The following is an 18,991-nucleotide window of genomic DNA, read 5'->3' as shown; positions in this document are numbered from 1 at the left end:
TTCGTGCCCGTATAGGCCTTACCAGCCACCTGCAGACTCATCGTGGCCAGCCCACAACCTGTTAGATGTCAAGATCTTCGAACACGATGGACGAACATCATCAATAATCATTCCCTCCATTTTATGATCTTAAGCAAACTGCCCTGCTGTTTCTTTTATCATCCCTTTTGAAATCTAGATCCACATCATCATTCTTAGGAATAATTGCTGATGTACCGAGAAACTCCACATATTTGTAAAAAAATGAACAGTTTGACATTTCACATTTCAATTTCATATTCAGGTTCTTTAAGAACTCATTATAGACAAGTTCTGGACATTTGAAATTATTTATTTTAAGTTGTCAATTTAGTTGGTAACCCCATATCTCATTTATGTCTTTGTTTAATCTTCCTCAAACATGGACATGTGTTCTCTATATTCTCACTAGTGAATACAGAAGCAAAGGATTAATTCAGTTGCTCCATTATTTCTCTATCTTCCTCTACCACTCCAATCCTACAACATCCTGAAAGATCAGTTTTCAATTCCAAATATATATAAGACTTTTTTGTTGCTTTTCTTAATGTTCTTTGTCATGTGCTCCTTAAAATCATAGTTTTAAAGGATTTGTGCATGTTTATTTTGACTGTTTGGATTTCTTTTCTCAGAATGTTTATTGTATTTAGAATAGAATAACAGAGTTGGAAGGGACCTTGGAGGTCTTCTAGTCCAACCCCATGCTCAGGCAGGAAACCCTATATCATTTCAGACCAATGGTGGTCCAATCTCTTTTTAAAAACTTCCAGTGTTGGAGCATTCACAACTTCTGGAGGCAAGCTGTTCCACTGGTTAATTGTTCTAACTGTTAGGAAATTTCTCCTTAGTTCTAGGTTGCTTCTCTCCTTGATTAGTTTCCACCCATTGCTTCTTGTCCTGGCCTCAGGTGCTTTGGAGAATAGCTTGACTTCCTCTTCTTTGTGGCAACCCCTGGAAAACTGCTATCATGTCTCCCCTAGTTCCTTTTTTTCATTAAACTAGACATACCCAGTTCCTGCAAACATTCTTCATATGTTTCCGACTCCAGTCCCCTAAACATCTATTTCTTCTTATTTTGACAAGATTTATGTGTTTTGAAGAAACAAATATTTTTTTCTAATTTACAGCATGCTTGACTTTTCTCATTAACACCCTGCTGCCATTTTTGAATCTGTGATACCTTTTCTAATCCTATGCATACAAGAGATTCACATAGAGCTATACTGTACATGAAGAGAACTGACCTTGTTGCCTGTTCCTTTCAACTTTCTTTTCACTATTCTCCTCATGGTTCTCTTCCTCTTCAAATGTGGCTGTGTTGAACTTGTTCAAAAACAGGGATAAATCTCAACTCTGCCTAAACAACATTTTTCCTTTCCATGTTCAGTAACAATCACTTCCAGCCTTTGAGAGAATGAAAGCAGAAGGACCATCTGGAGGAATGGGGTACAATGGAAAAAAGGCTGAAATCATTATCAGAGACTAACAGTAATGGCATAGAAAAAGATGCATTGACACAGCATGCGACCATCTGTATTTCACTGTAACACCAGTTGCCACATCTGCTCAATGCAATGGGATTGTTTAACCACATTTCTAGATTTCTAGTACTAAATCATAATTTAGTACTATATTAAATATAGACATAATTTCCCCTAAAATTCCAGATGGTACTGTACAGTACCATAAAGCCTAGTAGGCATGTTTTAATATTTCCTGAGCATTCAGTGGATATAAAGATACACAGCTTTGAAGTAGAAAAGACTGGAATGAAACTTTAAAGTTGAAGACATTATAACAAGATCAAAGTTCTGGAACTAGGAACTAACGGGTCATATATCAACAATGTCTCCCTGGCGTTCTAGGACATATAAGGAACAGTCAGATAAAGATCAAAGACATCCAGCCCTACGAAGATGCTAGTAATTTGAAAGGTGACCTGTCTCCTTGAAGGCAGATTATACGCTATAAATGCAAAGTAGTAGAATCAGAGGATTGTGCATGTCATGGTGATAGTGAAGATTTCAGTCTAATAAATCAAAGTGTAGCTATTATGTTTTTGTTGCTTCAAAATAGTCTTGTCTTAATCCTGGAGAACTGTATGACATGGAAAACAATTAATTTTGCAACTTCATAATATCTGCATTATTTTTCTTTTTACAATCTGATGCAAATTCTTCCCAAATTCCTGCAACTTTCCCATAGCTAATTGTAAGGAAACAATCAGTCACTTAAAAAAGTGAAATGAAATGACCCAGTTCAACATTGGTATGGGATAACATTGGTATGTTATCAAAAGGAGTTTTGTAGAAACAGGAAGAGAGCATCATTAGCAGTTATGTTGGGGACAGCTTTATAAACAACAGAACTAAATAAATCCTCTATAGAGGCTTATGAATGATTTATGTATCTGAGTGTGTGGGCACACATGTCTGTTTGGGAAATACTTGTTAATTTCTCTAGATGGCAGCATTCCTTAATATAACTAAAAGTCGTAAGAGACAAGTGCTATCTTAAGATGAAGAATGGATAGTTAGTATATTTTTCGTCCATATCTTTGTCCACACTATTCTACTATATATTATTCTAAACTGAAAGAGCCACTTACTGATTCTTCATCATTATGACAGCAATATTCTTCACCAATATGATTCATTCGACTATTTCACTTTCAAGTGATATAGAAACATTTACCTAGCCAAGCCTTCTAATTTTCCACAACATTGTTACGTGAAAAGGAATAGGGAACGAAATGCACAAATTCCTAATGTGATTTGCCACCCACCCACCCCCATCACCCAAATCTCTCAAAACTCTCAATAGTGTAGTGCGGTGATGGCGAACCTATGACAGCGTGCCAAAAGTAGCATGCAGAGCCATCTCTGCGGGCACGCCAGTTGTCACCCATTTGCTTTTCTGGGGTCCGGTGCACATATACGCACTGGTCTTCGTGCATGAAGGAACACCGGAAACAGGAAGAGCAGCTACCTGGTGCACATCTGTGCACCGGCAAGGTCTTCACCCGCGCATGCACACCAGAAACAAGAAGACCATGTACACTCCAGAAACCAGAAGCTTAGCTTCCTGGTGCATGCATGCCAAGCTTAGCTTCCTGGTGCATGCATGCCAACCAAGAAACTGCTCTTCCGGTTTCCGGCACTCCCGTGTATATGCACCAAGGAACTGCTCTTCCAGTTTCTGGTGTTCCCCACATGCGTGCGCGCTACTTTTTCGGGTGTGTATGTATCAGTGGTGGGTTGCAGGCGGTACGCCCCGGTATGGGCATACCGGAGCCTGCCTGGAGCACCGGTACCGTTCTGGTATGGTGCTCCAAAGGGCCCACCCACCCGCCCCTGCTCCTTACCGGTCTTTAAAGCCTTCGGTGCTTTAAAGCCTTCGGTGCCTGTGCGATGGTCCGCCGAGCAGCTGGAGCATCGCGGAGGCTTGTGGAGGCGTCACTGGAAAGTAAGATGCATGTGTGCGCTGTGTACATATGCACGACCGCTGCGTGCATTCATGAGGAGGACGCCGGGCCCATACCAGTGGTGGGATCCAGAACCCACCACTGGTATGTATGCATGTATGTATTTATATATTCAATTGCCAAGAGTTGTACGAGTAGTCCTCGACTTACCACAGTTCGTTTAGTGACCATTCAAAGTTACAATGGCACTGAAAAAAGTGACTTATGACCATTTTTCACATTTACGACCTTCGCAGCATCCCCATGATCCTGTGATCAAAATTCAGATGCTTGGCAACTGGTTCATACTTGTGACCGCTGCTGAGTCCCAGGGTTATGTGACCAGCTTTTGCAACCAAAATCAATGGAGAAGCCAGATCCACTTAACAAACCGTGTTACTAATTTAGCAACTGCAATGATTCACTTAACAACTATGACAAGAAAGGTTTAAAATGGGGCAAAACTCACTTAACAAATGTCTCACTTAACAACAGAAATGTTGGGCTGAATTGTGGTTGTAAGTCGAGGATTACTCAGCAACTTTATTTATTTATTTATTTCTTGGATTTCTAAACCGCCCCCTCTCCCAAAAAGGGACTCGGGGCGGTGTACAGTCAAATGCAGATAAAAATACAATAATATAAAACAATTAAATACATTTGGATGGAGGAGACATCGAAACAAGGTGGAATTTAAGCGGAGCTGTCATGTGTTAAGTGCCTGAGAAGGGCTACATATTCACTTCTAAGTTCCATCTTAATCCAAAAGGAAATAAGATGTTAAGAGGTGTTGCATTAGATAAATCATGCACTTTAAAGGACACAAAGTAAGAAAATTGAGTTGAGACTAGGGATAAAAATAAATTTGTGTGAATTAAATCTATGAGACTCCTATGATTGATTGATTATATGCCATCAAGTCATTTTTGATTCCTAGCAATTAAGTGTGCTTCATAGGCACATATATTATTCAGTTTCATCAATTATTCAGAAAATCCATTACAAAAAAAAAAAATTACACATCTGTAGTTACATGGATTTGAAGGGGTTTTTTTTCTCAATAAGAGCAGTTCTGTATTACTAACAAATTACACATTTTTCTTTTCAAGGAATCTATCATAGAATGTATCTTTTGTGAGTATTATAGTAACTGGACTTATCTTTCTCATTGTATCAAAGTGTACCTGTGAAAAGAAATGGGCTGTTCCAAAAACGGAGTTTTTAACAATTTACCACTCCATAAAATATCCTGAACAGAATATTAGTATTTTAAGACTGTGACACATGGATTCCAAACTGCTAATCTTTCAGTATGGCAAGTGGATTGCAGCAAAGGTGAATTTCACAAGGAAAGTTTAGGAAAGAGTATTGAACAGAAGAAAATAATTTTCAAAAGTATTCTCCAGTTTCTAAATACCAATATGAACTTGTTGTAACGGTTGTAAGTTCCTCCAAAATCTACTTCTCTTAAAACAAAGAATTCCATCAATATAGTTCTCTGAGACATTTCTTATCAGGTTCTTTTGACCATCTGGTCCAAAATTTCCAATTTCTGCTCCCAGGTCTAATTCCAATGTACTAATGCAACAACTGATGAACTTAGACTTAGAATAACTTTATTGTCACTCTGAATGTACACTAATCAGCATACATTAAAATGAAATGTTGTTGCATACAGCTCTCAAAGCGTTTCCACCTCTAATATACACTACATAAACATGACAAAACAAATAAATAAATAGATACAAAATTATGCATATACCCACATATATTATATGACACAGAGAAACAACACAGTTTAGTTTGGATGTATACATGTAAACGGCAAGAGAAAAAAATCTTGCGAGTTTACTAGACGGATAGCATAGGGAAGAAAGCTGTTACAGAATCTGAAAGTCCTTTTAGAAATACTTTGGAACCTCCTCCCAGAGGGGAGTAACACATACAGACTGTGAAGTGGGTGTGTGGAGTCTCCCACAATGCTTTGAGCTCTAAGCACATAGCAGAGGTGGTTTTCAGCCAGTTCTGATGGATTCTGGACAATAGGTGGCGGAAATTTTGAGTAGTTTGGAGAACCGGCAAATAGACTGTTCCCCCCCCCCTTGCTGCCTCCCAGCCCCTCCCCTGAACAGGAGAACGGTGCTGGAAAGCAGATTAGTGTGGTGGGGAGGGAATGGGGACTTTGCAGTATCCTTTCCCTGCCACGCCCACAAAGCCATGCCCACAAAGCCACGTCCACAGAACTGGTATTAAAAAAATTGAATCCCACCTAGCATACAGCACTTATAAGCAGTATCCTGGTGACAGGAAGTGAGCTTCCTATAGTCCTCTCGGCTGTCCTTACTACTCTCTGAATGGACTTTCTCTCTGAGGCACTGTTGCTACCAAACCAAACAGTGATGCCATTTGTTAAAATTCTCTCAATTGTGTCTCTGTAAAAAAGTGGCCAGGATAGAAGGAGAAAGATGTTCTCTCCTCATCCAATTCAGGAAATGCAGACAATGGTTTGCATGCTTCACTAAGGATGACATGTGGAGAGACCAGTTCAGATTGTTAGTTATCTGCACCTCCAGATACTCCATACTGAACAAGAAAACAGGGAGGGAAGGTAGCTTAAGCCATCTTGTAGTTTTAAATCTATAGTACCAATTAAAAGACAAACTGTCTCTCCCAACATCCAGATAATTAGAGCTTGTGTTCTTATTTGTCAAGAGTCTAGTTTGATTAAAGGGCCAATCCAGCTCAAAGCAAGGACAGCTGTCCCACAGCTGATGAAGCTGCTGCTTCAGTTGTCTTCTGCTAGCTGTCAGCAAACAAGAGCATTACTATTCAAATGATTTATTGGGTGGTGAGAACAGACTCTCACCGGACCATTGAATACATCTGGGCTGGACTAAAAGAAATTATGAAAGGCCCACAAATGTTTTAAGCATGATTCACAGATGCAAGGTCTTGTTTATTGACACACTATCTAGAATAAGTTCAATAAAATCACCTCAGGAGAAAAGGAAGAGTACAGTTTTAAAAAAAACAAATAAACCTTCATACCTACAAAGATATACATTATTCCAAGTGAATGGCCCCTTCTGAATCTAGGTTAGAAGACTGCCATCAGAAATCTCATTTTACACTTGCAAAGTCCTCAATACTTTATTTTCAATATTTAAATCAGTGACATTTTTTTTTAATAAAGGAAGAGAGTTCAGCTTTCCTCCCTCTCTCAGCTTATTTATCTTGGCAGGATACAGCTTTAGTTCTCTCATCCCCATGATGACAAATAGACCTAAGTGAAAATAAAGGGAAACAGGCAAAAGGCAAAATTAATGTGATAAACTTTGGCCTGGTAATATGAGGGTTAGCCTCATGTCATCGTCCAGGATGTTGTGGAAAAATGAAGCATAACATCTCCCATTCACTCCCTTGGTGAGTTTACATGTGTATTCTCACATGCTATGCTCTTATAAGATTAGCATTCAACAATGCATGACTTGGTCATAACAATAGCTAATGAAAAACATCATATGTGATGCATCAAAAGAAATCAAGCTGTAGAATGACCCAACAAAAGCATAGATATTAAAAGGAGTTTGATTTAAATGTGGGAAATTTGGTTTTTTAAAAAATTTGTATGTGATTTGTATTTTGTGTAGCCTTATTTATGGGTAAGTAAACCACTCAAAATCAGCTATGACTGGAGTGGAACATTATTCCAAAGGTGCTTTTTCAAGACGCAACTAGACTTTCTGGTTTTTCTTTGAAGATGTTTCACTTCTCATCCAAGAAGCTTCTTCAGCTCTGACTGGATGGTGGGGAATGGAAAGATATATACTCCTTGCAGATAGCTGGTCATTTGCATTCTTTTAGCAAGTTGTTAAGGCCACCTGGAGGTTTTTCTGTGTCATCAGGGTCACCCAAGTGGTGCAAATGGGTGTGGAGCCTTCTTTGAATTGCTGAAAAAAACTTGCGTGTAGAATGGAGATAGACGGTGTCATATCGCTCCCCCTCTGTTTTGAAAGAGGGCCGTTCAGTTTTGACACAGATGGCCTCTTTGACCCCTCTTTCAAACCAGTGGCCCTCTCTGCCCAAAATATGGACTTTGCTGTCTTCAAAAGTGTGGTGTTTGTCTTTTAAATGCAGATGGACTACTGAATCTAGTCCTGATGGATTTGTTCTCCTATATTCCAAGAAGGATCCCCACCCATTTGTACCACTCATATGACCCTGACAACACAAATAAACCTCCAGGATGCCTCAACAACTCACTAAAATGCAAATGACCAGCTTTCTGCAAGGAGTATAACTTCTTCCATTCCCCACCATCCAGTCAGAGCTGAAGAAACTTCTTGGATGAGAAGTGAAATGTCTTCAAAGAAAAACCAGAAAGTCCAGTTGCCTCTTGAAAAAGCACCTTTGGGACAACCATGAGCATAATTGAGAATCTCCATAAACAAGTTGGACATTAGTCCAGTAAAATAAAATAATTAATAAAAAAACCAAATTTCCCACATTTAAATCAAACTCCTTTTAGTATCTATGCTTTTGTTGGATTATTCTGATGAGATCAGGTAGATAAAAAGAATTGGTTGGAAGACGAAGACCAACGCTATGTATTGTACCCAAAAGCAAAATGGGAACTGGGAACTAGTAGTAGTTCCTTTAATTATTCCTTATCTTAGGACAGGTCATCTTCACTACTTCCTTCTTTTTTTTTTCAAAGAATTTTATTGGTTTTTTTAACGTTTATAGGGAAAAAGGTAGATGGAAAGGTATACAAATTTTGGCAGTTGCAAAGTGTGGCATGCGCCCCCTCCCTCCAAACTCATGGAATACATCTGAGTATAAAACATTAATACATAATCATATAAAATCAGCATAATAATTCTAAAAATATTTTCAATCAGTTTATATATTGTAATATATGATCTACATATAATTTCATTACTACTTTCGGTCTGTTTATAACAATGTGATTTTCTTATTCATTTTTGTGATCTGAGCTTTCTTGGTATTGCCCCTTCTCCCCCCGCTGACAGAGCTCCGGCCCCTCCCGTGTCCTGCATAACCGTTGTAGAGTCTTCTGTTTTTTCTAGGTTTGCTTTGTTTTTCTCCATAAAGGCCTGTGCCTCTATGGGTGTAATGATTCTGATTCTTGTCTCCTCCCAGAATATCAGCATACCTTCAGGCATCAACCATCTAAACCACACCCCCTTCTGGTATAATTTATTCGCCAATTGCGAATAATTTTTCCTTTTTTCCCTAATTTTCTTGGGGATCTGCTTCAGGATGGTTATTTCCCTGTGGTGGTATGTCAGTGCTTGCCCCCTTTGTACACCCAGAATTTCAACTCTTGTGCTTTTTCTAAGGAATTTAATATGGACCTCCCTGGGTACATTGTGTGTTCTGGCATAAGCTGAATTCACTCTGTAAACCAGATCTATCTCCCATTCCATCTGTTGTTTTTCTTTATGTATGTATTCAGCTAGAATGTTAGTCATAATGTCCCTTATATTTTCCCCATCTGCTTCTATGACATTTTGAAATCTAAGATAAAAGGACATTCTCTCAAATTCTGTTTTCATTTGCTGGATATCAAGTTCTTTGTTTCCCTTCTGCACTGCTTCTACCCCCCCCTCACCTCCGCCACCCCACCCTCCACAAGGTCCAGTCTCTGTGAATTCTTGTAAATTTGGACCTGATTCTCTTTAATTTCTTCCTTCATTTCCTTTAATTGTTTCTTAATTTCTTCCTGGCCCTGTATAAGTTGCTGAAGCATTTGTTGCAAATCCATCTCTGTACTCTTAGGTTGCATCAGTTCTGTGATCTTTGATTGTGTGGCAGGACTGGATGTTGCAGATGTCAGGGCAGAAGTAGCAAAGCCAGGTTTTCCAGGGGGTGGTCTTTTTGGAGACATAGTTTATACAGTAGAGAGATCAGTCAGTATGGAGAATGGACAGCTGGAGAAGTAGAGCAGACAGATGAGTCCAGGAGGCAGAAGATCCAAGCAGAGGAGAGTTTCTTTAGTCAGTCTGGCAATAGAGAGGAATTTTTCCCCCAGAGAGTTCAAGAAAATAACAATCCACAAGAGATTCTTCTGGGTGACACGGAGACAAAGACCGGAAGCCTGAATTTTAAAGGTGGAGTCAGGTTTCACAGTTCATGAAGACAACGGAAGTGTGCCATCTTGCCCTGCCAGCTTTGGGCTCAGAGGCATAGTAAAGTTTTAAAAGTTCACAAAGTTCTCAGGTCATCAATAAGTTATGGAGCTAAATCCAATGAAAGATCACTTTTACAGGGGTGAGGCATCATTGGTTGGCTCTCCCCCCTCCTCCTTCCCCTGGGGGTGAGAGCAGAATTTTTCCAAGCCGCTTGTCCAAGGGGGGGGGGGAAATCCCCCTCCCTCCAGCCACGCCTCCAAGGAAATCCGAAAGTTTAACGTTTTAAATTGCTGAAAGGTCCATCAAATCAAGAAAAAGGGAATGAAAAGGGGAAGCGCCTCACCACACCGCCGCTGCTTCCTTCTATTTTTACATCGTCCGATCAGCCTGTTGCGAGATGCACACGCGCCCTCTGAGACTGCTCCTCGATGCCTGGAGCGAAGTGGAGAAGCCCCCACCAGCCGCCGCCGATGCAAGGGTCCTCTGCGAAGCCGCTCCTTCGGCAGGACGCCTCTCCGGGGCGTCCTGTGCCCCCCAGAAGTGGGGAAGCCCAGCTCGCCGTCAGCCGCCGGAACCGGAAGTCTTCACTACTTCCTTCTTGTTTTCAAAATACTTGTAAAGCATAATCTGCATTTCTGCTCTATAGCATGTTATATAACTAACTAATATTGCACAGTTGCATTTTAAAAAACAATAAAATGAAAAGAAGCAATCATATGAATATTTTAGAAGGAAACTAAATTCATCCAATTAACTAGACTTTCATTATGATAGTTTTGCAAAGACATGTTAAAGACCTGATCCATTAAATTGGAATGTACCCAAAGATCATATTTTATATAAAACGAATACATGTAGAGTTAACACAGAACTTATTTTAAAAACATCTTTTTTCCAAAAAACATATAATAAGATGAGTTCTTTAATCAGTCACTGTGATTACTCAAGTTAGAGAAAAGAATTTATGTGAACATACAAAAAACCTTCAGTTTTTCATGAGGTCTAGATAATATTTTTTTAAAAAAAATAATTGTTATTTTATTCTTGGCTTTTGGTTCAGAATCATACAGAGTTCCAGAATCATTTTATAGTTTTGGACAAGGACTAAGAAGTCAGTTCCAAGAGGGGAAACAGAGCACATCTTACAGAATTTTGGTATATTTGGAAAAGACCCAGTCTGTTATAAGTTGGGGAGAAAAATAATTTAAAAATAAGACCAAAGTTTAGTCATATATACTTTCCCCCCCAATTTTTATAATGTTTGTCTTACTGCTGTGCTAAAATCTTTGCCATTTTTCAGAAATATCCCTGCAAAAAGAAACTTCCCTAGTCCTCTGGAGACTGAAAAATTCTTTCAAATTTCTCTCTAAAGAATGTTTTAGTTTCTTTTACTATTGGAGATAATGTTTACTGATGCTTTTGTTGTGGGTTTTTTTTTTTAAATGCATCTTCGGTTATTTGAAGCTGCCTTGTTCATACACACTCTCTAATCTGAAAAAGGCAAAGGGAAGATTATGTCTATGATATGTTCCCTTGGGATTTAGCTAAAGCCAAGGAAATTTAAGATTATTATACACTGAAAGATCTTTCTACCAAATAATACCTGTTTATCATGCTGCCCTCATATCTGTGATTCTGCTCTCTGAAAGGAATTTCAGAAACAAATTCTCTTTTGCATGACAGCAGTATAAAAAGTACAGCAGTCGACTTCTTCACGGCACTGTGTTTTTCTAACATAGATTTCTTTTTAAATAATGAATTTTACTTTGTTAGGCTATCCCTGTCCCAATTTTATAATGGCCAGTACAAAAACATATTAAATAAACAGAGTACAGCCTTTGCAGGCAGGAAGATTTTATGTTTAATTTTTAGCTTTTCTAGTTAAGAAAACAAAGGATCAGGTAGTAAATTGTGACATGAAATATATTTTCTTCTGACCCTTGGCATTTGACACTCCTGGGCTGCATAGACAAAATAAGGCAGCTCTTTATGGTCTGAAAATTTTATTTGTCTGGATTATATAGCCTGGGGTAGGTGTGTGGGGACTGGTGCAGAGAATAGTTAAATTGGTTTCTTGTCTTTTTTGGCAACATGCCCTAAACAATAATAATTTACAAAAACATAATCAGACAGGTGTGCTTTTAAGATCTTCTAGCAATTTTTACCCTAAAAACATATTGCCACTTAGTTGATATTATTCTATAAAGTTCTGTCACAGACACAAACCAAAACATAAAATTGTCAGTTAAAACTCTCATTCTCCTGTTCTGGCTTGTTCTGATATTATTTCCTTTCCTAATATCTTCAGAGACATTGTGAATTTATGGTTTGTTTTCTTCCACTCCCTTTTCCCTTACCCCAGAAAATAAGAGCCTAGTGAATTTTTTTTTTAAATTTTAATGATTCAATGAAGATAGAATAGCCTCCTAAGTATCCCTGATAATGATAAAGAGGGGAAGGGGCTGAGAGGAAGCACAATAACTTTAAAAACATGAAATAAACTGGCCCTACAGATTAGAATCTGCATCTCATATCCTATGTTTAATAGAAAGCTTCTCAAAAGATGACTGTGAGAAAATGGGAATCTTTGGGGGAGGGGGAAATCAATTGAGAATACTGCCGGTAAAATATACATTATGTCCTTATAAGTAATGAAGAAGCAGCTTTTACAGAAACTGCTAAGTTTATGGATTGCCAGAAGTAAATAATAAAACTGTAGGCTACAACCCCTAAACAGCTCCAATGTAACACACAGCATGTTTTGTTGTCTTCAAACAGCTGCCTATCATTAAAGACTACAAATATTGGCTGCATTCCTACACAGCCTGTTTAACTCCCATTGAGTTCAACTGAAGCTGTGGTATTCAGCAGCATTGTGGTTCGGAACTTGTTCCCACAGAGTGGTAAGCATGATCTCATTCCAACCACAGTTAGGACATTCATTAAGTAAATAGGTTTCAGGCACCTCCGCAAAATGGAGCCAGACATCACTTTGTGGTCAATATCCTAGAAAATTTGATATTGGTTAGTTCTTTCTGTTATTTACCTATTTCACTCTCACAAAGCCCATGATGGCTGTCAAGACTGAAGCCATCACTTATGAAATAAGAAGGGTAGAAACAGGAGTGGGTTTCCTTCAATATATCTGCTTCTCAATTCCTACCCTTATTTTTGTAAGGTACAGTAGGAAAGGTAAAGTAGGGCAGAGAAGAGGAAAATGCGCTACCAAGAATTATGAATTTTCTCCCAATTTTTTGGTAGAAAAATATTGGCATTCTGTAGAACACAAACTAGTATACACTACATTCCTAGGAGTTACCTCACCTTGTTTTTGTCAAAGCAGGGATCATCCATTCCATTTACCTTTCATGATAGTGCTAATATATATTGTGACCTCCTGTATCCTCTTGAAGACACCTGTAAGAAATCCCAGGGAACTGCTACAGGATCTAAGCACAGCTATTATTGTAAAATAATAACCATAACAATAAGTTGCCCACTGCATTGAATTACTACATTCTCACTATGTATTATTAGGCAGTTTCATAGTCTCTGAGCCAAGCACATTCTGATTGTGCCTTCATCTTGAGACTTGTTCTCCTAAGACCATGTCTAAGATGAAGATACTATGGAAGACATTGAGTTCTTTGTCTCTCCGCAATTCAGCTGGTTCAGTCTTAATGTATTTATTTAAAACCAACATAACAAGTATAGGCAAGTCAGAGGCCTGTGGTTTTCAAATGCTTTCCAAGCAGGCACTCCTTTCCAAAAGATGTGTTGTAATAATCCCTCTGTCCTGATGTCAGATCAGACAAAGTGCTTCTCTAACTGTTGCTGAACTGAGAGAGGATATATTTTAAAGTGACAGAATTAAAGAGTTGTGGGGTCTTAAATCAAATTAGCAGACAGCTCCTGAGTGGGAGACTCTGTAAGATGAATGGGTTGACTTTAAAAGGGGAAAATAGTAACAACAAGGTAATGAAGAAGTCTAGCATTAACCTAAATGGATGAATAGAGATAAACCCACAAGGTGAAATTTAGGGCTCATTGAAATCTGCAGGGTAGTTGCCACTGATAACAACTAAGTGTTTCATATATGCCAACCCTACAGATGGTTCTTTTAAAGCACATTTCTGGCAAAAATCTTAGCATGAAATACAATATGTCACAGTTGGGATTAAATTATTATTAACAAAGTCCCAGCAGCATTAAAAGAAATACGAAAGATTGAGTTTCCAGTGACAAAGTTCAAGCCTATAAAATTTTGACTATGTAGATTGAAAAGTATGCATTCATGTCTGTTCACTCTTTCTTGCAATGCAGATGTTCAGTTCAGACCAGTGAGCCTAAAATTTATATGTAGGTATGCATTAACCAGATGTCTGTAAGTAAACAAACTTTAAAAGACAGGCTATAAAAATAAATTTTGGATGTTCTGGGATTAAGATAAGTAGGTTTATTAAAAATATAGCTAAAGGCCATTAGGCATAATTTACACACAGGAAGATACAAAGCAAGCAAGTTAATCTTCACCATATTACCCAGGATGGTCACCTTATTATGTGAAATAGTGCATTTTAGAATCAACTGCCACAGCTCTTAGTAGTTGGCTTGTAAAATGTGAACTAATAACAAAATAAACCTTCACCCTAAAACGTTTCACAAAAGACCAGGTTAAGCTAAAGTATCTTGCAACTGGGCATACTTTGTTTTATTTACTACTTAGAAGCACAGAATCAAAGTAGTATAACAGTTAAGGTCCTGAGCTGAGAACAGAAAATACTAGGTTCAAATCCCCATTTGAATCTTGACGTTGCATGAGTGATTTTGATCAATTTATATATCTTGTGTCCCCGCTTCCACCTCACATGTCCTGCTGCACTGCCAGAGGTGGTATTCAGCAGGTTCTGGAGAACCAGTAGCAGAGATTTTGAGTAGTTCAGAGAACCATTAAATACCACCTCTGACTGGCTCCGCCCCATCTATTCTCTGCCTCCCAAGTCCCAGCTGATCAGGAGGGAATGGGGATTTTGCAGTAACTTTCCCCTGGAGTGGGGTGTGTTGTATACTGTGGAGCCTGGCCAGCAGAGGGCGTTCAGGGAAGCCCTCTGATTGGTCCAGGCACACGCTCCAGCCGGCGGGAGAATTAGTTAAATTCTATTGGTTCGCCGTCTGACAGCTGCAAGTATAAATAGCTGTCAGACAGCTCACGTTCTGTTTGTTCCTGTCAGCCTGTTAAAACCAATAAACCTGTTGAACTGACAGCTGCCTCAGTCTCCTCACTACGAATACAACACTGGCGACGAGGACGGGCGACACGGACCTTCACGTAGTGCCTCCAATGGCCACTAACGCCGTTTTTTCACCGTTCCGACCAGAGGCTGAGGCTTGGGAAGCGTTCCTCGAACGCTTCGAGTGCTTCCTTATAGCCCATGACCTTACCAGCCTCTCACTCGAGCGTAAACGTGGCATTTTTCTAAATTACTGCGGGCCAGAGATGTTTGCCACGGCACGGGCCCTTGCTTCGCCTGATCCAGCCCACACACTGCCGTGGGATGAACTGCTCCTCCGCCTCAAGCATCACTACGAGCCCGCGCCATCTAGTTTTGCCCGGCGGCAATACTTCCGTCGCTGCATACAGAAGGAAGGCCAGACGATCGCCCAATATGTTGCCGCCCTCTGCGCGGAGGCTATTCATTGCGAATTCAGCGACCTCGAAGAGGCGCTGCTGGAACAATTTATTTACGGCCTTCGCGACGTCAAGCTCCATCGCCGCATTTTGGCTCGGCCAGAGCTCACCTTAAAAATTGCGGTCGATGACGCTAGAGCTTATGAAATGGCTGACCAATCCACCCCGGATTTCAGCCACCTCAGTCAGCTCCCACATGCTGCCTACGCGCCTCCATACCCCTATGCGGCAACGTCTTCCACCTACGCTCCATCTACTGCCACCTCCTTCCGCACCAATGTGGAGCAGACCTTTGACCGACTGCAATCCATGTCTACAAGGGACGGACGTCCTTGCCTCAGTTGCGGCGGCCGCCACCTCCGCTCCCAATGCCGTTTCAGAGCAGCCCTCTGCCACCAATGCAGCAAGAAGGGTCACCTCGCCGCTGTTTGCCGCTCCGCACCGCCGGACCGTCGCACTCAACAACAACTTCCTCAGACGCCCCGCGCTCCAGCCCATTTGCCTGCCCGGCACCAAAATTCCCTCACCGTCGGCGACCCTGCCGCAGCTTTTCCAGAATGGCTGGTTGAGGTAAGCTGCACCTACCCATTTTCATTGAGGGAGTTCCTACCTCTATGGAAGTGGACACAGGATCAGCACGATCCATCATGTCCTGGGACACCTTCCACGCATTATTACCAGCTTTCCGTCGCAAATCCCTCTCTTCCCCAGACTGTCGTCTTCGTGACTACCAGGGAAATCCCATTGACTTATTAGGCTGTGGGAAATTTAACATAACCTACGGCTCCCGTCATGCCATTCTGCCCCTGTTAATTGTTAGAAATCCTCTATCTTCCTTATTGGGGTTGGATTGGTTCAGGGCGCTGGGCCTGTCTATCTCGGGGGTCCACTCTCTACTTCCCTCTCCTCTCGCCTCCGCTACTTCCCTCTCCTCCCTCCTCACCGAATTTGCCGACGTCTTTTGACTCCTCCCTCGGCTGTTACACGGGATCCCCCATTCACTCAATCTCGACCCCTCTGTCGCTCCCATATGCCTGAAAGCTCGCCGTTTGCCGCTGGCTCTTAAAGCAAAAGTGGACGCAGAGCTCGATAAGCTGATCAACCAAGGCATTCTCGAGCCTGTTGATTTCTCTCCATGGGAGACGCCGATAGTGGTGCCCTTGAAGTTTGACGGATCCATAAGGATCTTCGCGGACTTTAAGTCAACATTAAATAAGGCCTTACAATCGCACCCATACCCTGTCCCAGTGGTGCAACATGTATTGCACTCACTGGGCAAGGGCCGATTTTTTGCTAAGCTAGATCTTGCGCAGGCGTATCAGCAGCTGCCTATGGACGAGCCCACGCGCTTGCGCAGACCATAGTAACACACCGCGGCGCATTCAAATGCTGCTGTTTGCAGTTCGGAGTAAGTGTGGCCCCGGGAATTTTCCAAGGGTTAATGGAACGTCTGCTCCATGCCATTCCCGGGGTCACACCATATTTTGATGATGTTTTAATTGCAGCCCCTGACGCTGTGGGACTCGTTAAAACATTGTGCGCTGTCCTACAGCGTTTTCGCGCTGCTGGCCTACACTTAAAGGCGTCCAAATGTCAATTGGGGGTCCCTGCCGTAACATTTCTGGGTTACCGCATTGATGCTAACGGTATCCACCCCAATCCTGACAAACTCGATGCTATCTTATCTGCACCCCCCCCCCCTACCAGCAAGACAGAGCTTCAAGCCTTTCTAGGGCTCCTAAACTTTTATGCCTCCTTTATTCCCCACAAAGCTACCCTGGCAGAACCCTCCACCGCCTTCTCGACTCGGCAACCCCATGGAGTTGGACAAGCCGCGAGGCGCAGGCGCTCGCGGCTGTCAAACGCTCCCTCACTGCTCCTACAGTCCTCGCCCAATACGATGAGTCGCTCCCTCTTGTCCTAGTTTGTGACGCTTCCCCCTTTGGGGTTGGGGCTGTCCTTAGTCACTCCTACCCTGATGGCTCTGAACGTCCCATAGCTTTTTACTCCCGCACCTTATCAAAGCCTGAGCGTAATTATAGCCAGCTTGATAAGGAGGCGCTGGCCGCCGTTGCGGGGGTAAAACGCTTTCATCACTACCTCTACGGCCGCCCCTTCTCTCTTGTGACTGATCATAAGCCCCTTCTTGGCATCATTGCAGGGGACCCCCCCCATTTTGTCCCCCCGCATGCCCTGCTGGGTGGAATTCCTTTCTTCCTACTCCTATTCCCTTTCTTATAAGCCCGGCGGTCACATTGCCCATGCCGATGCCTTGAGCCGTTGCCCCCTTCCTCTTCCCAATGTCCAGCACCACCTCCGTGGCCACTATCCGCATTCTCAATTCCCTCTTTACTACCCACGGGCTGCCCGATGTTATCGTTTCTGATAACGGGCCCCAATTCTCTTCTGCTGAATTCCTATCCTTCCTTGCTTCCCTCGGTATCCGCCACGCCCCCGCTTCCCCTTACCACCCGGCCAGCAATGGCCTGGCCGAACGGGCCATGCGATCTGCCAAGGATGCTTTTGCCTGTATGTCTGCCATCCCGTGGCCCGCCCGCATCCACACATACCTCCGTTCCCAGCACTCCACCCCGTGCCCGTCCACTGGCAAAGCTCCCTCCGAACTGTTAATGGGCCGCCGCCTCAGGTCTACCTTAGACCGCTTTCACCCCTTCTTTTCTTCCCCTCCTTTAAACCCCTCTGCACCCCCGAGGGCCTTTCTGGTGGGGGAGGAAGTATTCGCCCGTAATTTTGCAGGGGAGCCAAAATGGGTACCGGGGCAAATTTCCGATGTAACAGGGCCCTGTTCTTACAGGGTCCTCCTCAACGATGGGAGATATTGGCGGCGGCATTTAGACCTGCAGCGGCGGCGACGGGCAGAAAAACCTGCGAACGCAAACACCGGACCGAAACAACCAGGCCCTAGCAACGCCGCCTGCCGGCCCGACCATGCAAAAAGACCTGTCTCCGACTCCGCGCAATACCTTCCCGGTGCGCTGGCAACCTTACCTGCTCCGTTGGGTTCCTTGCAGGGGGTTGGGCCTGCCGGGGCCATTCCACTAGCTGTTCGTCATAAAGGCGGAGCCGACACTCCTTCCACCTCGGACAATGTGCCATCTTTGCCTAAGCGTTCCCAGCGCATGCGCAGACGCCCAGGTTACCTCGAAGATTACGCATGCGCGATCCGGGGGAAAGGGGTGTTGTATACTGTGGAGCCTGGCCAGCAGAGGGCGTTCAGGGAAGCCCTGATTGGTCCAGGCGCACGCTCCAGCCGGCGGGAGAATTAGTTAAATTCTATTGGTTCGCCGTCTGACAGCTGCAAGTATAAATAGCTGTCAGACGGCTCGCGTTCTGTTCGTTCCTGTCAGCCTGTTAAAACCAATAAACCTGTTGAACTGACAGCTGCCTCAGTCTCCTCACTACGAATACAACAGGGTGGGAATGGAGATTTTATAGCATCCTTCCCCTGCCACATCCACCAATCCACGCCCACCAAGCCACACCACCTCCACCAAGCCATGCCCACAGAACCAGTAGTAAAAAAAATTGAATCCCCCCACTGCCATATTGTGGCGGGACAGCAGTTGTTCCTGGGAGAAATGGACAAAGAATGGTGAGAGTGTATGGCAAAAGCAGGTGTACCCAAAGTGTAAAGGACATCCCAGC

The sequence above is a fragment of the Natrix helvetica genome, assembly GCF_964273705.1.
Source record: "Natrix helvetica genome assembly, chromosome: 1".
NCBI classification, from domain to species: domain Eukaryota; kingdom Metazoa; phylum Chordata; class Lepidosauria; order Squamata; family Natricidae; genus Natrix; species Natrix helvetica.
Note: the sequence above shows the minus strand (reverse complement) of the source record.